The 19,437-nt window shown below is 39.0% G+C and overlaps 1 protein-coding gene across 1 annotated transcript in view; it reads right to left on the bottom strand.

Moving 5' to 3' along the window:
- Positions 1-18,588, bottom strand: part of dchs1a (dachsous cadherin-related 1a) — a 168,708-nt gene extending 150,120 nt beyond the window's left edge. The window contains exon 1 of the mRNA XM_015608193.3: positions 18,218-18,588. The gene's annotated coding sequence lies outside the window, so the exon portion shown is untranslated. The remainder of the gene's footprint in view (positions 1-18,217) is intronic.
- Between the last annotated feature and the right edge of the window lie 849 nt (positions 18,589-19,437).

Raw genomic sequence — 19,437 nt, 5'->3', positions numbered from 1 at the left:
TATTGGACAGATTGCATTGATGAATGGATGGATAAATATGAATAGATATACTGACTATTAAAAACTACACCTGATATAACCTATATATATATATATATAAATATAACCTATAAACTATTAGATGTTCATCTTTTTATATTCATCTTAAATAAACAAAATGTTTGATACATAAGTGCGCTTTTGTTGGAGGAGCCTGTGCAGCTCGGTTAGCATGTTTTAGCTTAAAAAGTCATCATAATGAAAGTTAAGCTAAGAGTGTCGATGAAAGAACGACTTGTTTTATTTAAACACTAACCCCCCCCCCCACCCCCTCCGGCTCCTGCCCCTCCAGCGGGGTACCACCCCCTCTCCCTACTGCAGCATCTCCAGAGATTTACCCCCTTTCACTAATGGATGTAGCAGAACCACCACAGGGCACGCTCCATGCTCCACTGGCCCTGCGGAAAACCCAGCCAGCCCATTACTGTTCTCCACACAGGACGTGTTTCTTCCTCCTGTATTTAAAACCCAGTTACAGTATGAAGTATTTGATTTGAGGAGACGACTCCTGCTCTCCTCTCAGAGAGAGGGTCTGCAGCGGAGTCCCGCTGATCAAAGTGTTTCTCAGGGAGTTTTCTGAAGGAGATCTGAACGCTGGAAATAGCGAGATTTCCCTGCTGCTGCCAGAACTGTGAAAAGAGCTTACAGCTCCTACTTTGATATTACAAACTCACGAGTCCAGAGGTGTGACTGTTCACTACTGTTTATTACTGTTAGTTTGGTCACAGTTAGTGAAAAACACCTCAGAAAGAGGAGAAGCAGGTATATAAGTAAAAGGGAACGTTCAAACAACTTAAAAAAAAAAAAAAAAAACATTATTCAAAAGTTATTCTAATAAACTAGGAGTGGATAATATGGCCCTAAAATAAAAATACCAATATTTTATGGTATTTTTCGCTATATAACGATACTTTAGACTATATGACCAAACACTGAATTATTTATTGTGTACGATACGATATGGCACACCCCTAGCTGCACCGTTAAAATAGTAATCCGCCAAAATCAGAGCTCACCTGGCTCTTAAAAGGGAACGATGAGCAAGATACACTGCGATTGGTTTATTTCACTTTTTGTCAAAAATGATCAATTAAGAGACTTCGAGCCGTGCAAGATGTACTTTTCCTGTCAATATGATAGCAAAGACACACCGACACGCCCTTAGTCAAGCTGCACGATGCACAACTGATGGCACACTAATAGACAGATAAAACAGCGCCCTTTATATTCTCAAAATACTACCTGACCTTGATCAAATTTTGACCAATGTTCTCACAATAACATCAAATTAATGTTTTAAATGATCTTAATAAATCTCTCAGCATTTTAAGCCAAACTTCCTAAAATTAATGTTAAACTGCTGCTGCTGCTGCTGCTGCTGCTGGGAATTAGGATGAGTCGCTGAAATGACTCAATGGCTCGTAATTTTATTAATGCATTTATTGGACAGAACTGTATTAATTTGGCTCGGGTTGAATTAACCCTGTTTTCCGATGCTATTTTTAACACAGATCTCATTTTCTGTGACTTCGCAGCATCCCTACCCCTGCCAAAAACAGCAGCGGTTACTACGGAGGAGTCAGATCCACTCATACATCACACACAATCCAGCGTCCTCCTAAAAAAAGATAAAAAGGCTCAGGGAGATCAAAGCTACTAATATTCTCTATTCATAAACCTGAAAATAATACATAAGCAGCCACTAGAGAGAATACAGAGACTCTGCAAACAGCTGAAATACATGCAATGGTCTCAGGATACTTAAAAACAACTTCTACCTAAATATCATATGTGTTACTACAAAAATCTGGAAGATTAATGGAGAAAACGTTCTCCACTTTTCCTCCTCACTCCTACTTTGGGTCATGTGGTCGATCCTATAGCCAAGATGACAAAGCACATGTGCTCCCTAATTATAGAAAATGACCTGGTTGAAAGAAAAAGAAAACAGTCGCTCTGTAAACGCCACAATATCTGCGCTGATGAGGTCTGACGGCACTAAAATGAAAACAGACCCACTGTATATACTTAAAAGCACGCCTCCAATAACATCTAATGGTCACTTTTAACCTGTTAACGCCCACTGACCCAACCAACCCTGCCAACCCGCCAACTCTATCAGCTCACGGCTGTTTTCAGTGGAATAGTAATTTTACTTGATAGAGGTTTAAGAATTAGTAAAGCTTCTGCCACTACTAGATATGAACCGAATATTTGGCAACCAAAAGTATTAACAGAAAATGCCAAAAAAGCACTTTCAATGCTCAGCCCATTAAGTGAAAAGAAGGATTTATTCACACAAAACAAAGCTTTAAAAAGAATATTTTAAGTAGGGCTAGCTGATGATAATGTTGTATTAAGATATTTAAAAGACGTTCATTAAACACATTATGATACACAATATTACTATATATAATCATCATATTTTGATATGCTGATATACAAAATGCTCTAGAAGAGCATACTACTCATAAAATACAAAATATGCTTTTTGTAATGAAATGTACAGTGATCCTTAAAAATAATTAGAATTAGAATTGTTCTACGGAAGTAAATGTATGATTAAAATAGCCTTACTGAGTAATGTATTATTAGAAAAGCTCTACTGATGCAAAAGTATGACAAATAACACTGATGAGATAAAGTTTTAATTTGGAAAAGCTCATCTAAAGTAAATGTACAATTAAGATAGCACTGCTGAGGTAAATGTATAATTAGAATAGCTCTACTGAGGTAAATGTATGATTTTATTAGCAATGCTGAGGTATCTAGATAGCTAGCTAAATGCTAAAATGTTTTCATGATTACAATATCACTGCTGAGGTAAAATAAGTATTAGAGTAGCATTGCTGAGGTAAATGTATTTTGCCTATTCAATCTGGTACATTTATTTACTTTTCTCATTGCTTTTTCGAATCAAATAAAGAGCAAATATGTAAATGTTAGGCACAGTCCACTGATCTACACATATTTACCCTTTTTGAAACACACTTATGGACACATCAATGTAAATGAGATTCAATGGAAGTGAAAATGTAAATGATACGTTTGGAGAAAATGAATTTGGAGTAAAACAGATTTTAGAAATGTGGAGAGTTTAGGGGCAATAGATGGGTTTCCAGAGGAGACAAGACCATTTTTGTGGAAAATGAGACACGATCAGGACAAAATATAAGGTTTCATTGAAAAGCAAGACAAATATTCATATTTTACATGTAATTCATGTAATTTATTCAATGCTAAATAAAAAGAATAAACAGTTTGAGGTCAGAACAACTATTGGTGGCGTGTGGAGAAGATAATCATCATAACAGATCAAGGTGCATCTAGACCCGTCATGATCATTTTTTGTGGGCGTTATATCATCCTAGAAATGATTGCGATTAACAATATTATTGTAATTTTAAGACTGTTAAATGCCACTGACATAATAATAGAACAGCATAACAAAGCAGTTTTACCCTTTTAAAGACAACAAAGTTTTACAAACTAATTAACTAATCAAAGCTTGGGAAGTATACACTTTTTTTCTACATCTACTACAATGTTATACACTGTGTGTGTTTGGAGTCACAGCTGTACTGTTCACCATTATATATGTGAACACACATACAAATAAACACAATAGACAATATCACGATTAGGGCTGCAACTAATGATTATTTTGGTAGTCGACTAATCTGATGATTATTTTCTCGATTAGTTGATTAGTCAACGATTATTTCTGCCATGTTCTCAATCTATAAAATCGATAGAAACAGCTGAACATGAGATTTAAAATGCATTTAACTGCCAGGATGTTTGATATTTAGTGACTAAATATGTAAAAAATGTATGTTTGCACTTTTAAAGAGTGTAAACTTTGTTGAGTTGAGTGTAAACTGTGTGAGTGAGACATTTACCAATCTCCTATTGCGGTCCCGTCTCTAAAACTTTGTGTAATGTGGTACTATTACAAATTAGCGATTAGTCGACAAGGATATTTGTAGTCGACTAATTTAAATAATCGACAGTGTTGATTATATTGAATAATTGTTGCAAGATTATCAAATATTTTTAAGGTAATGTCTGTTTATTGTACGATAAATCGATAACGTATGTATCGTGACAGCCGTAGGTGCATCCCTAACACCTACCTCTTATAACATCTCTAAATAAGTATTGCAGCTTTTCTCTTAGAGCCAGTAGCTCCATTTCACAGAGCAGTGCCAAAAATCTGACAGAGGAAAAAAACTAATCTAAACAAGCCAAAACAAAGACCTCCGTCAAACTGAGTTACCATCCTGCCAAACTCAAAACAACCGCAGCTGGCCAGAGCGCCGGAGTTCACGCTTTCACCCAGACAGTCATCGTCCACTAACCCACGTCCACAACAGCCTCACCAACACCTCGAACATCAACACCAGAGCTCATGTTAAAAGCTCGAGTGCAGTAATGATCCAATTCTGCCTGTAAGTTTAACCAGCGTCCTCCAAGGTTCATTTATTCAAGAAGGCTAAATGAGGCAAAGACGGGGCGTAGAGAAAGAAAGGCCTTAAAGAGAAGCAGTCTAGAGAAAAACCACAAACCACCACTATAATTCACCATAAAAAAATAACACAAAGTTGCTGCTGGGTAATTTCATTAGGATTTCAATTTTACGACTAATTTAGCCTGATCTTAGCCCAAAAACATGTCACTCGAAAATCCAGCTTAAAAAAAAAAATCCAGCTCGTGACTAGGCTTCTGATGGTAGCTGGTTTAAGATGGTCTGAGTCTTTAGTGGTCGAAGTGGTAAACTGAATGGCTAACCAGCTTTTGTTACATGCTTCATTTTGGTGAAGTTGGTCAACCAGCTTGATCATAGAGGTAATGCTGGTCAACTAGCTTGATTTTGCTAATCATACTGGTCAACCAGTTTGGTAATAGAGATAATGCTGGTCCTAGAGGTCATGATGGTCAACCAGCTTGGTCTTGTTGATCATTCTGGTCAACTATCTTAGTAATAGGGGTCATGCTGGTCAATAAGCTTGGTCGTGATGATCATGTTGGTCAACCAGCTTGGTCATCAAGGTCATGCTGGTTAACTAGCTTCGTCATAGACGTCATGCTAGTCAACCAGCTTGGTCTTGATGATCCTATGCTGGTTAAGAGCTAACCAGCTTAACCAGCTTGACCATTTTACGCTGGCCCTTTTTTATGTATTTATTTTTCTCCAGGGTTTTATAGTTAACTGTTTTATAAATATTCTAAATAGTTTGTTAGTTTTTTTATTGCTTTTTCGAATCAAAGGGAGAGTCCACTCATTTATCCATTTTTGCCCTTTTTGAAACACACTTATGGACACATCAATAGAAATGGGATTCAATAGGAGTTGACAGAAGCAAATAAAAACGAGATACGTTTGGAAAAAGCGAACTTGGGGGAAATAAGATGCATGTACAGCTTTTGGGACAAATGTGGAGAGTTTAAGGGGAAAAGATGGGTTTTCATAAGAAATAAGTGCATTTTTGTGGAAAATGAGACAAGAGCAGGACAAAAGAAACCCAAAAAAAAAGATGTTTCTTTGAAAAGCAAGATAAATATTTATAGTTTACATGTAATTCATGTAATTTATTCAATGCTATTTGTTTTTTTAAGTCATCCGCAACCAAACTTATTTTTAAATTTATATATTTAATATCTTAAGACATAATAAAATTATTCTTAAACAAGGGACCTCACAGACAGCTAATTTGCCTAACGGGGTTAGTCGCCGGCTGTGTTATGGCTTTCACCTAATTCCATTATAACCAGTATACAACCCTCACTGCAAAGCAGGACGTCCAACACAGAGGAGGCTGAAGACTCAACAAAGGAAGCCACATGTCTGATCTTTAATCTGCAGTAATGGACTCTCGCGAGGATCTACAAACACCTCTCCGTCTGCACAGCTGGAGCACGTCCTGTCTATTACACTGTCCATTTATTTACAAATATTAGCCCTTTCTGAAACACGTCCGTGAACGCGCTAATGGAAACGTGATTCAATAGAAAATGGCAATTGCATATGAAAATGAGAAACGTTTGGAGGAAATGAGTTTGGGGGGGAATGAAACAGCCTTTGGGACAGATGGGGCGAGATTGAGAGCAAATAGATGGTTTCTTGGATAAATGAGACCATTTTAGTGTCAAAAGAGATACATTTAGAACAAAGGTGATGAGTTCTGAGACAGAAAAGACGGGTTTTAATGCAAATGAGATGAGTTTTGGGCAAGTGAGACGAGTCAGAGGCGAATGAGATGAGTTTGGGAAACATTAAAGAGCATAAAAGGTCACAGGAATAAAGTACAGGGTTGTGTTGTCATTTACAGAACTGTAATAAATGATTAGATCTAAGAATATTCTTGGAAAACCATTTTTGTGTGTGGGTGAGTATTGTCCTGCTTAAAAACACCAGTTGGAAACCCTGCAAGAAGAGGCAAGACCAAAGCACTGACGTTGGAACTGGTGGCCCATCCAATATCAGAAATAAGTGGACTTGTCCCTGCCCAAAAAATGAAACTGCAGAAAAAGCAGAAATTGTTTTAAAATAAACTCTTTTTTTTTAAAAGGGCGCTGAAATCTGCATCCCCACCATGAAAAGCACCACCTCTTGGGAGCACGTTTCTAATGAAAGTTAGCTACAGCATACGCTTTTATCAGGAAAACATGGCTGCGCGCTACCGAGAGGGGGTGCTTTTCCTGGCGGGGGTGCTGAATTCAGCACAACACCAGCTTTAAACGAGAAGTCAGTGATGAAAGGTAATGTCTTGTTCTGCTAACAGACTAGGAGGGTTTGGGTTATCTAACGTTTATATTAACTGCTGCCAAAAATTCCTATAAAAGGAAATATACATTATTTTAACTAAAAGGCACCATCGTAAGAAGTGCTCAGCAATCTCTCACCAAGAGGTACACTACCCAATAGAAGCATTTGAGAACCGTACCTTTTCTTAGAGCAGCAGGGAAGGCACTTTTATGCCCTTTTTATTGGAAATACCCAGTGTCTAATCAGGCCACACCTGTATTAATTTAGATAAACAGCATGCAAAATGTTTTTACTATTTTAATTTCCTTATTCGATTAGGAGAATTAATGTAAAATTGAGTTGTTTATAACGGAAGCACTGACGTATTAAGAGAAGCACATAAAAGCTATGAAGCTCTGACTATTCAAACACTCTACTACCCTCAGAGGACAACACACGCACACACACACACACACACACACACACATCTAGTAACATCACCCAGTGTGAGTGTGAGTGGTTTCAGAACAGATTTGGATCAGATTTCAGTGTTTTTCCCTTTGAAATCAAACCCAGCCTTTCTTGCAGATCATACCATCAGCTTGATTCCAATAACCTACACATCAACACTGATAACTTTAGGCATTAGAAGACTATAGAAGACTATCAAATGCAACAATCAACCAATCGAAAATGTAAAACAATCAATTACAAGGTAACGCTGCTAGAGCTGGGAGGTTATTCAAATTAATCTGAATAATCAATTTATTGTTTTAATGCAATTTTAAAATGAAAATCAAGATAATACATATTTACATACAGAAGATGCCAGAGTGAATCTCAATAGACAGATATCCTAAACTGAATTTTATTATAAAAACTGCATATAACATTGAAGGGGGCTGCTTAAAATATAAAAGTAATAAAACAATTGTTTGCACACTACTACTTTAAATGGTGCTGTCTGTTTACAAATAAATTCTAAAAGTTGTTACATAAGAACTAAAAATCATAACCATACATTTGAATCACTTGATATATTATATATTATTTACAGATTAGAAGAATCTCTCACTATCCTTAATAAACTCCTGAAGACAGAGCTCTTACTCTTACTTTAAAGAGCTCTTACTCTCCTAACACCTCTAACTAACTACCTTCTACTACCAGATCAGGAGAATCTCTCACTATCTTTAATAATAAACTCCTGAAGACAGAGCTCTTCAAAGAGCACTTACTCTCCTAACACCTCTAACTAACTACCTTCTACTACCAGATCAGGAGAATCTCTCACTATCTTTAATAAACTCCTGAAGACTGAGCTCTTCAAAGAGCACTTACTCTCCTAACACCTCTAACTAACTACCTTCTACTACCAGATCAGGAGAATCTCTCACTACCTTTAATAAACTCCTGAAGACAGAGCTCTTCAAAGAGCTCTTACTCTCCTAACACCTCTAACTAACTACCTTCTACTACCAGATCAGGAGAATCTCTCGCTATCTTTAATAAACTCCTGAAGACAGAGCTCTTCAAAGAGCTCTTACTCTCCTAACACCTCTAACTAACTACCTTCTACTACCAGATCAGGAGAATCTCTCGCTATCTTTAATAAACTCCTGAAGACAGAGCTCTTCAAAGAGCTCTTACTCTCCTAACACCTCTAACTAACTACCTTCTACTACCAGATCAGGAGAATCTCTCACTATCTTTAATAAACTCCTGAAGACAGAGCTCTTTAAAGAGCTCTTACTCTCCTAACACCTCTAACTAACTACCTTCTACTACCAGATCAGGAGAATCTCTCACTATCTTTAATAAACTCCTGAAGACAGAGCTCTTCAAAGAGCACTTACTCTCCTAACACCTCTAACTAACTACCTTCTACTACCAGATCAGGAGAATCTCTCACTATCTTTAATAAACTCCTGAAGACAGAGCTCTTTAAAGAGCTCTTACTCTCCTAACACCTCTAACTAACTACCTTCTACTACCAGATCAGGAGAATCTCTCACTATCTTTAATAAACTCCTGAAGACAGAGCTCTTCAAAGAGCACTTACTCTCCTAACACCTCTAACTAACTACCTTCTACTACCAGATCAGGAGAATCTCTCACTATCTTTAATAAACTCCTGAAGACAGAGCTCTTCAAAGAGCACTTACTCTCCTAACTAACAAAAAAATTAAAAATAAACTACACGATGTCCATTGTAATTGATGCAGGATCTAAAAGGGTTAATACCAACCCAATTGTTTACGCTGGCTGAGCTTTATCAGTCTGGGTTTGGTCACCATCTGAACTCCTGGAGTCCGGAGCCAAAAGCAAAGTGCTCACTCCTGCCTCACCCCTCAGATCCTCATCAAACATTCTCTTGTAGTTTGAGGCCCTGGAGGAACTCTGATCTGTTCTCCTGTAAACCTGAACTCAGTGAGAACTCCTCTCTGATCCTGAGCGCTGATGCTCTTCACGATGGGTTCCCAGGTGGAAGGTGTAGCGGCATCAGCGGTACCGCCGGGTATCGGCTCATTCCCACACCCCCCGACCCGCAGAGTGTGTTTGTTGGGGTGTTTGTGCAGGAAAAACACGGCGCTGCACGTGCTGCTGCTGGGCCTTTGAACATGACACCCGCTGACACAGCTTGGGTTACGCCGCGCTGAGTGGAAACATCTGGTGGCGGAGAGCGGAGGAGTTCAGCGGCGAGTTTACGAAGTTCACCGCGTGCTGCTCTAACAGGACGCAGGCTGGACGCTGCCGTTTACACGCCGTATCACAGAGATGTATCGCGCCTGGCGTGTCCTTTAGCACGTGGAGCACAGGGCTTTCTGGCAGGAGCTTCTACTGATAATAAATCAGAACTTTATGTGCATTAAAACCAGCCGGCGTGCATGTAGGAAATATTCTGTTACAGTTTTATACCTTTAGGCCATCAGAGAAGTAATTAGTGTGACTCCACTATTGTGGACAAAACACTTTTCCATACTACCATATTTTCTGCAGTATAAGGTGCACTTAAAATCTTTTAATTTTCCCAAAAATTGACAGTACACTCCTTATGCTACTTATGTATGAATTAAACTAGTCAGGTATTAAGAAGCCACTCCACTGAAGTACCTCGCTATACAGGAGTTTCAGTTTAGTTCAGAGGTTCAGAGTTGTGAGAGAAGTTCAGAGGTGAGTTTTATCGGCCTTTAGCCTGCTAAAAATACCAGCTAGCACTGCTGGAGCAGCATGAGCATTAGTCGCTAATTGCACTAAGCTCTAGCTCTTTCACATGTCAGAGGTGAGTATATTGGACTGTAGTCTGCGTGTTTACCGTGTTAAAACAAGCTACACACGACGAACCGCTAGCTAATATCGCCCTGGCTTACCAGAACACTCAGGTTTTCTCTGTGTAGCAATGTCAGGTGACATTAGCCGCTAATACTAATCCAGGAATCTAGGCTTACTGTAAATAAACAGAAGTGCTTTACTCATCCAAATAAACAGTTTTCAGAAAATAAATCTGTGTAGATTAACATCCAGCACTTGTTTGACTTTTTATATTACAGTTTTGTTTACTTAGCTTAGCTTCACTTAATTTAGTAAGCTCCACCCCCAACACCCAGTGGTGAGACCTGCTGAATTAGCAGTTCCTTATAGCTTCTCTTAAAATGTGCCTTATCAACCTTAGCATCCATATCAACCTTAGCACCCATTTAGCAACACCTTATCAACCACCTTGCAACAACCTAAGCAACCATTAAGCTACACCTGGACAACTACGACCAGTACTATAGCAATACAATAGTAAACAACAACACTTAAACCAGAACATCTCAACAACCACATGACAATACTTCATCAACCTGCTATACCACAGCAGCACACCTTAGCAACCACCTACAAACACTTCAGCAACCAACACCTATAGCACAGCAAACACTCCTGCACAATTCCTGCAGGACCTCCACTCTCCAGTTAGCACAGATGTTCCTTTCTCTAGCCACCACCTGAAGCTCTTTAACTCAGGAACACTTGTTGTTTCTCCACCATCTCCAGAAAGCACACTCTGCTCTTTATCTTGATTTATTGCGGAGCAGAAAAGCAGCCGAGGAAACGAAGCTAAAAGTCTTTGGACTGCCGGCCTAAAACGACGAACGCCGGGCCCCAGGTTTGATGATGCTGGGACAATAAATGCCAATGGCTGGGTAGAGACACTGTTCCTGAGCTATGGGCCACGGTTCAGCTCGGCCATATAAAACATGTGTGCGAGGCAGCGGCTAATGGGAAAGCCAGACTCTGGGCAATGACCCTTTGGCACGCAGTCCCCGCTGGCTAGCGTCTGCGCTAACTATTCTGGAAAGCAGATCCTCCAAAAATCGCTAGGCTTGATCACAAGTATGCTTCACCGGATACCTGTGAGGATGGAGCAATGTACTGCAGAGCAGAGATCATGGGACTGTATCATCATCAAAGCCTCTGTTTAGAGCCAAAAGGATGAGATCAAGAGTGATGTAAAGCTGGGACGTCTGCGATGACCAGCGTTCGGTCAGTCTATCGCCCGCTAGCTCAACCAGAACGAAGGATCGGAACGGCAGGAGGCCAGGAAAGAGTCGAAAAATTAATTGAACACCTATAGGGAACAGTGTCCGATGACCTCATCCCTGGAAGGTCTTGAAAGACGGTCAGTGTTCAACCTGATCCAGCTCCGTCTCAGACCACAACATTAATAATTCTTCGCCTGTTTTCTCCGCAAACTCTATAAATTTCACTCAATCCGGTAACTAATAAAAATGGACCAAGCCGTAAACCTCTTTTCCTGCACTTGGCTCACGTCAGGACTGGCTATGCTAAGGAGAGTCGCCTCCTAGAGTTACGTACCTTTGATTTAGTGATGCAATCTCAATTCAGTTTCTTGAAATCAAACCAATCGTTCTCAAATAATGCAACAACAAGTTGGAGAAGCTTTTGGACCAACTAAACATCTTTTGAGTAAATGTTTTGCCACCTTTTAGCAATCGTAGCCAAACAATTGTGGACACCTTATCAACACCTTTTCAACACCTTAGCAACACCTTAGCAACAAGCACCAATGCCACAGTGTGACCCTACAGAATAATGCCAGCACTTTAGCAACACCTTAGCAACTGCCTAGTATTTCTATAGCAACCAACACCTGCCGATACAATAGTAACTTGCAACTTAGTAACCACCTAAACGCCTAAGCACACAATAGCTGCACCATAGTAATGCCTCAATGACCACCTAGTAACATCTTAGCAAATGCCAAGCAACACATTAGCAACCAGCACCAAAACGATGGCAACACCTCACCTTAACAACTACTTATCAACACCTTAGCCACACCACAGAAACCAAAACACTTTAGTAACACCTTAGCAACTGGCAACAAAACCATAGGGAGACCACTAATCAACATTTAAGCAACACCAAACCCAACCCAACAAACACTTGATTATACAATAGCAATACCTTAGCAACCACTTTGTATCACACAGCAACTGCAAACCAAAAACCTAGCAATGCTGTAGCAATCAACACCTATGTGTATTATGTATTATCATGTATATGATACATCACAGCAACACTGTGCATACGCTAAATATCCTGCACTTTACATTATTTTCATGTCATACATTATTTATTTTGTTTCATTATTTTTATTATTGGTATTTTGTTATTAATGAGATTTATTTGTGTTTTGTCAAACTGCTAATACTATTATGAAATATTGTGATATGAATTTAGGGCCATATCAACCACCCCTACATCACAGAAAGGTCTAATGGAGGCTCTCTCATTTGCCTGGGGATGGATGGTTTTTAAGGTCACCAGGGAACAGCTCAAATCAACTGGGCTGTGATCACAAAGCCTGCAAACAACAGAACAGCTAATGCTTGGCATTTGACAAATGGTGCTGATGGGAGGGGAGGAGGGGAGGGTTGAGGGAGGTAAATCAGGGCTGTGCTGACTTTTCTATCCGCCCCCCCCCTCCTCCCTCCACCACCCAGAAGCCAAAAATGCCAGGACCAACCAGTAGCCAAGCAATCAGCGTTGTTATACCTAATAAATGAGAATAAATCAGATAAACGCTGGGCGACTGCATTGAAATGAATTCATCAGTCAGAGAAACAAGTTAGCGCTGATTGAGCGCGGCACCGCTTTCATGATGAATATTAATCGCAGAAACCTTCCAAGGGTGATTAGGAATGTGGCCTGAAGGAGCTCCAACAAGGCACCGTACAATAGCCCAGCGTCAGCCCAGAGTCAGCCCGGCATCGGCTCACCGCAGACAAAAGAATTCCACTGATGACCAACCAATTTCCAAAAGAATGTAGAAATGATGGGAAAAGGACAAATCTAGACGCACAGGAACGTCAAACTAGTCAAACAAATGAGTCAAATCTCAGCCAATGCTACTCCACATTACTTTCTCTTGTGGTGAACGACTTAAAAACATCACACACACCAAGAAAAACCTCAAATACATTAGACAGTAATGACTGGGCAGAAGGTGGACACTTTAATAAATGTCAAAAATGGACGTTGACTGATAAATTAAGGATGACATTTAAACAAACTGCTTTAAAAATTGTAGTTACTGTCATTAGAGTCAGGACAAAATCCATCTAAAATCCATGTGAGATCCATCTAAAATCAATCCATCCATGAGATTCTTTATATTATATTTTTAGTTGGATTTAAGTTAGGATAGTGTTTTAATCACAGTGTGTTATTGCATATTATTCGTTTCAGCTTTACTTTAAACAGAACCGAAAATAAAACACAGTTATGTCCCACAGAAGGTAAAGAACATCCAATATATATGTGAAGGATATCCTATATTAAACGTGGACGTGATTTCTGCCAATTGCTCTGCACTGTAACCTACTGCTGAATTTTAATTTATTTTTACAGTAAAACCATACAATAAATGACTGTTTAACAGCTCTATATACTGTATTTAACAGGTACATTCCCAAAAATGTACTTTGCTTTGCTTTGTTGTGAGAGGCAAAAAGACATCAAATCTACCACATTTAGAAGTATTACCAAATAATAAAGTGAAAAAAACCTGACATACAGAATCTACTCAACATCATTGTGGATTCTTGACTATGGGGGCCACTGATTGGCTGTCTGAAGGCCATAAGCATGACTTAATTCTGCCTCAGAACTTCAATGATTTAACTTTTTCGAAGTTAATTTACTGTCAAATTTGCTAGAAACTTGTGTGTGTGAATTTCCTACTCGCATGGACAACTCTAGGCAGACACTGCTGGTCACAATACACTTTTAAAACGTATGATGATGTATTTCATTGGAAGTTAAATGAGCACCCACTATTAGCACTTTTCCACCAACGTGGAACCAGTTTCCACCAACAAAAGTAGGTTCCAGAACCAGGAACGTTAGATCATAGCAAGAACAGAACCGGTTCTGTTCACTGCCGCTGTGCAGCGCCCTCTGTTGATGATGTATGATGTGACGTTTTGATTGTTCCAGTAAAAATGGTGTATAAAAAACAGTTTTTCTTTTGGAAAAGTGTCCAGAACACACACTACACACTGCTATTGTATGCATTATTCAATCAAATGTTCTTATCTTCTCATTTAGGAAGCCTAGCCAACAAATATTATACCTACATTCTGAACAAATACAGATATGAACCCACAATCACATCATTCAACACGTTTTACAGAGCTTAGGAGCTCTCTGGGCTGCACCAGCAAAGCGGGATTTTTAAAGATGTTGAGAAATCCACCCAAACAACAACAACAACTTTCCCCATAATGCTTACGTAACCTGAACTGAACAAGTTTCAGAATGAGCTCAAAGCCTAATCCTGGAATTCCCTGAACAGTAAGCACTCCTAACAGCCAAACTTAATCAGAGGCCAAACTGAACCACTGCAAACTTTTAGAGACTGCTCAACATCTGGCCTTGGAAAATAGTAAGAAATAAACGTATGGAGCATCTAAAAGCTGTGGAGCTACTCAGTAGTTTTTAAAAGAGCTGGAGAGTTGGGAATATGGTGGGGTGGAGATCTTCCAAGATCCTTACTAAATACAATCAAATCCTCACAGCAGTGCTATAAAAGAAACAGTAAAAGGAGCCAATGACCCAATAACATATAGTATATTAGATATTCTATGTGACAAGCCATTGAGAACCACTAAGAAACAACTGAGCAAAAATATGACTAAGCTCTAGAAACCTGTAGAAAAACAAAGCCTTCAAAATGAACCAAGCTAAAAAACCTTAAATAAAACACACTAAGAGGAATCAAGACTCCAAACCTATAAGTTTGAGGAAAGTATGCTCCTCCAGAAGCCTGTAGGTTCTAAAAAAAGACCAACAAAGAACCAAGAAGACTAACAAAAACGAAGCACAAGGAAGCAAACCAAAAAACAACAAGCACTGACAAATTCTCTTCACAGAAAACACAGAAAAAAGGTCAAATTAAGAACCAAAAAGTAAAAATTTGCAATAACCATAGAAAAAAAACTCATTAAGAGTCTGAGGAAACCAGAGCAATATAACTTATAGCTTAGCAACACTCAATAACCCCATAGACAATTACGGCCCTCCAGAAGTCACCAGGCTTTGAAGAAAGAATCTGCTCTGAGAAAACCAGAACAAAATACTGTATAACCCTGAAAAATATCCAGGCTCTGAAGGACACACCACTTAAAGTAGCAACTCTCTAAAAGCCTGAGGTTAAACCAGTGCAACGTACAATATGATTCTTCAGGAAGGTCCACTGAAAGCAATCAAACACTAAAAAGTACCAACTCTTTAAAAACGTGAGTTTAAAGCAGTGCAAAAAACATAACAACTAAGAAGTCTTTAGGATCTAAAGGAAGAAACCAACACTGTAAAGCTACAATTCTCTAAAGTTTCGGAAGAAACCAAAGCAAAGCATGGCCTTCCAGAAGTCAACAGGCTCTGAAGGAAGAACCACAAAGAGAAACCAAGACTCTAGACAGAAGAAACTCATTGGGAGTCTGAGAAAACCAGAGAAATATAACCCTTAAAAGGTTTCTGAAGCAATGATCACTAAGAGAAACCAACACTCTAAAGATAAGACAGTAAAATCCAGTGTTAAAATCTTCTGACTCAACCCTCAGTTGGTGTCAAAATTCAACTCCAATTATTATGTTGTTTGTTGGTGTTTTGAATGTGGGTTTTTGTGTTTGTATGCTTTTTTAAATAAGTGAGATTTTATTATGGTTCCACTGGTAGAGGGATTTTCACTCTCTTTGTGTTGGGTTGCAAGTTGGATAAGGGTCTCCACTGGAGAGCTGATGTATTATGAAGGAATTGCAGCTTTATTGACAGCATTTCATGTTTTAATGAAGCTTAATCAGGGTAAACAGATGCTTATTTTGGCATCCCATTTAGATATAGCTTTGGGAAAGTAATGGGATGTAAAGAAGAGTATTTGGAAGCCCCACTAAACAACCCATGACTCACAAAAGAAGCAAACTCTGAGAAGAATCAAAACCCAACAAGAGAAAATTTCAAAGAGCTTAAAAACTGCCAAAAACTCTTTGGAAGAACCACTAAAAGCAACCAAAAGTCTAAAGTAGAAACTTTCTCAAATCCTGAGGTTAAACGAGTGCAAAGGATGACTCATCCACAAATCTCCAGACTCCCGCAGCCCCCTAAACCCCTCAAGAATATCACTCCACTGACAGCACAACTTCCAAACCCTCCTTCCACATCACTACTCATCATTCAAACCCAGCACACATGGAGGAGGAACATCTCACACACAGGACATGAATAAAACATTCAACACAAGTGTCCAAGCTCTGAAAGAAGCCTGAAGAAGTATGACTAACAAAAACTCAAAAAGATGTGACTCAAAACCTAAAACAACTAAAATACATAAATTCTACCAACAGAAAATTGAATAGCCCAAGAGTCAGAGGAAACAACCACGGAGAGGAACCAAGACTCTAGAAATGAGAAACTCATTAAGAACCAGAGCACTAAAACCAATCAATAACCAGTAAGAGAAATCAAAAATCTAAAAGTACCTACACTGCAAAGCTGTTTCTGACGAAACAATCACTAAAATGAACCAAAATTAAAAAAAGAAGAAACTTAAAAGCCAAAGAAAGAAGCACTAAGAAGAAACAGAAGAAGACTCTTTATAAAGATCCTGAGGAAACCAGAACAAAATACTGTATGATCATGAAAAAGTATCCAGGCTCTGAAGAACACACCACTTAAAGGAGCAGCTCTCTAAAACCTGAGGTTAAACCAGTGCAACATACAGGATGATCCTCCAAAAGTCACCAAGCTTTGAAGAAATGACCAATGAGATGGACCAAAACTCAACAAAAGTAGAAACCTAAACGCTGTGAGAAGAACCAAGACTTTAACAAAAGAATAATAATAATGGTTTAAAATACCAAAAATACTGTATAACCCTACAGAAAAATCCAGGTTTGAAGGACAAACAACTAAAGGTAGGGTTAGCAACTCTTTAGAAACCTGAGGTTAGACCAGTGCAACATACAGGATGACCCTCTAGAAGTCACCAAACTCTGAACAAAGAACCACTGAGATGATCTAAGACTACTTCCAGTGAGATGAACCAAAACTAAAAAAAAAGAAGAAAAAAAATAAATGCAGCGAGAAGAACCAAGACTTTAAAAAATAATAATGGTCTAAAATAACAAAAATACTGTAGAACACTGGAGATAAATCCAGGTTCTGAAGGACAAACCACTAAACCTAGCAACTCTCTAGACACCTGAGGTTAAACCAGTCCAACATACAGCATGATCCTCTAGAACAGGGGTGTCCAAACTTTTTTGTTGAGGGCCAGAAGGAGAAATATATTTGAAGTTACGGGCCACAGACTCTGTAATAAAACAAATAATGAAATAGAAGTCACCAAGCTCTGAAGAAACGACCAGTGAGATGAACCAAAACTCAAATAAAGGAGAAACCTAAACGCTGTGAGACTTTAAAAAAGAATAATCTAAAACCATTTAAAAAAATACTGTAGAACCCTAAAGAAAAATCCAGGTTTTGAAGGACAAACCACTTAAGGTAGGGTTAGCAACTTTTTAGAAACCTGAGGTTAAACCAGTCCAACATACAGGATGACCCTCTAGAAATCACCAAACTCTGAAGAAATGACCAGTGAGATGAACTAAAACTAAAAAAAAAACGAGAAACCTAAACGCTGTGAGGAGAAGCAAGAATTAAAAAAAATGATCTAAAATACCAAAAATACTGTATAACCCTGAAGACCCTCCCAGAAGTCACCAAACTCTGAATATGAGGTAAAACAGCAGACCTTCCAAACCCTCACTCCACCACACCTGGAGGAGGAGGAACATCTCACACACAGGACACAAATAATAAAACACAACGCAAACTGTCCATAAACTGTGCAGAACTTACATTCATCAGTCATCTGTAGCTGGTCTGTAGTGACTCCGTGCTTTTCACCAGGTCCCAGAACAGCGCGAGCCCCGTGTTCCTCACAAAAACCCTCCAGAACCTCGAGCAGAACCGGCGCGCGCGGTCAGTATCTAATTAACTCAGATAATATCCATCTCCGCGTGCAGAAACCCCCCGCGCGCCCTCAAAAACACTCCAAACGCGTCCAGGTGTGTACACGCGCGTGCGTCCCTCCCTCCAGGTGAGTTCACCAGCACGCGCCGAGACGCAGCACGAGCGCAGAGTAAGTTTCCCAAACAGAAGAGAGAGTGTACGAGTGTGTGTGTGTGTGTGTGTGTGTGTGTGTGTGTGTGCACGAGTGTGTGTGTGCACGAGTGTGTGTGTGTGTGTGTGTGTAGTAAAGGCAGGTCCAGCTCAGCTTCAGTGAGGAGCAGCTGCAGCAGCATCAACTCAGCTCAGCTCAGCTCACACACACTCTCATACTAACACGCTCACACACACTCACACACACTTCAAGCATGTGGAACAAGACGCACAAGCTCCGCCCACCTCAATCTGCATAATTTATTCACCACGTGGAGGAGCGTAGTGGCGCTCCCTCGCTTGGCGGACAGGGGGCGCCGGAGAGCAGTTATTCACTTACTGCAGACTATGGCGCCACCCTTCTGCACTGAGAGGAAGTGCTCTTTTATTGTATTATATTTTATTTTTATTTATTATTTTATTTTATTTATTACGTCTGCTTCTTGAGCTGCACACGTCTCTCAAAAGTTTCTACGTAGTAAGCAATCTTATATGTTATGCATTTTACAAAAAAAAAAAAAAATAGAATTATTTATTTATTTATTTACGTCGTTCCCTACCTCCTTTCCCCCTGTATATAATAAACATTTGAACAGTGTGTTACAATAAAATGAAACAAAAACCTGGAAAAAAAAATTAAAAATAAAACTAAATGTAAAAAAAATATATATATATTTATTTACGTTGTTCCCTACCTCCTTTATCCTGGTTTATAAACATTAGAAAAGTGTGTTAAAAATAAAATAAAAATAGAAAAAATATTTATTTATTTACGTCGTTTCCTACCTCCTTTATCTCTGTTTATAAACATTTGAAAAGTGTGTTAAAAATAAAATAAAAATAGAAAAAACATTTATTTATTTACGTCGTTCCCTACCTCCTTTATCTCTGTTTATAAACATTTGAAAAGTGTGTTA

The sequence above is a fragment of the Astyanax mexicanus genome, chromosome 18, assembly GCF_023375975.1.
Source record: "Astyanax mexicanus isolate ESR-SI-001 chromosome 18, AstMex3_surface, whole genome shotgun sequence".
NCBI classification, from domain to species: domain Eukaryota; kingdom Metazoa; phylum Chordata; class Actinopteri; order Characiformes; family Acestrorhamphidae; genus Astyanax; species Astyanax mexicanus.
This window is presented reverse-complemented; position numbering and strand designations above follow the sequence as displayed.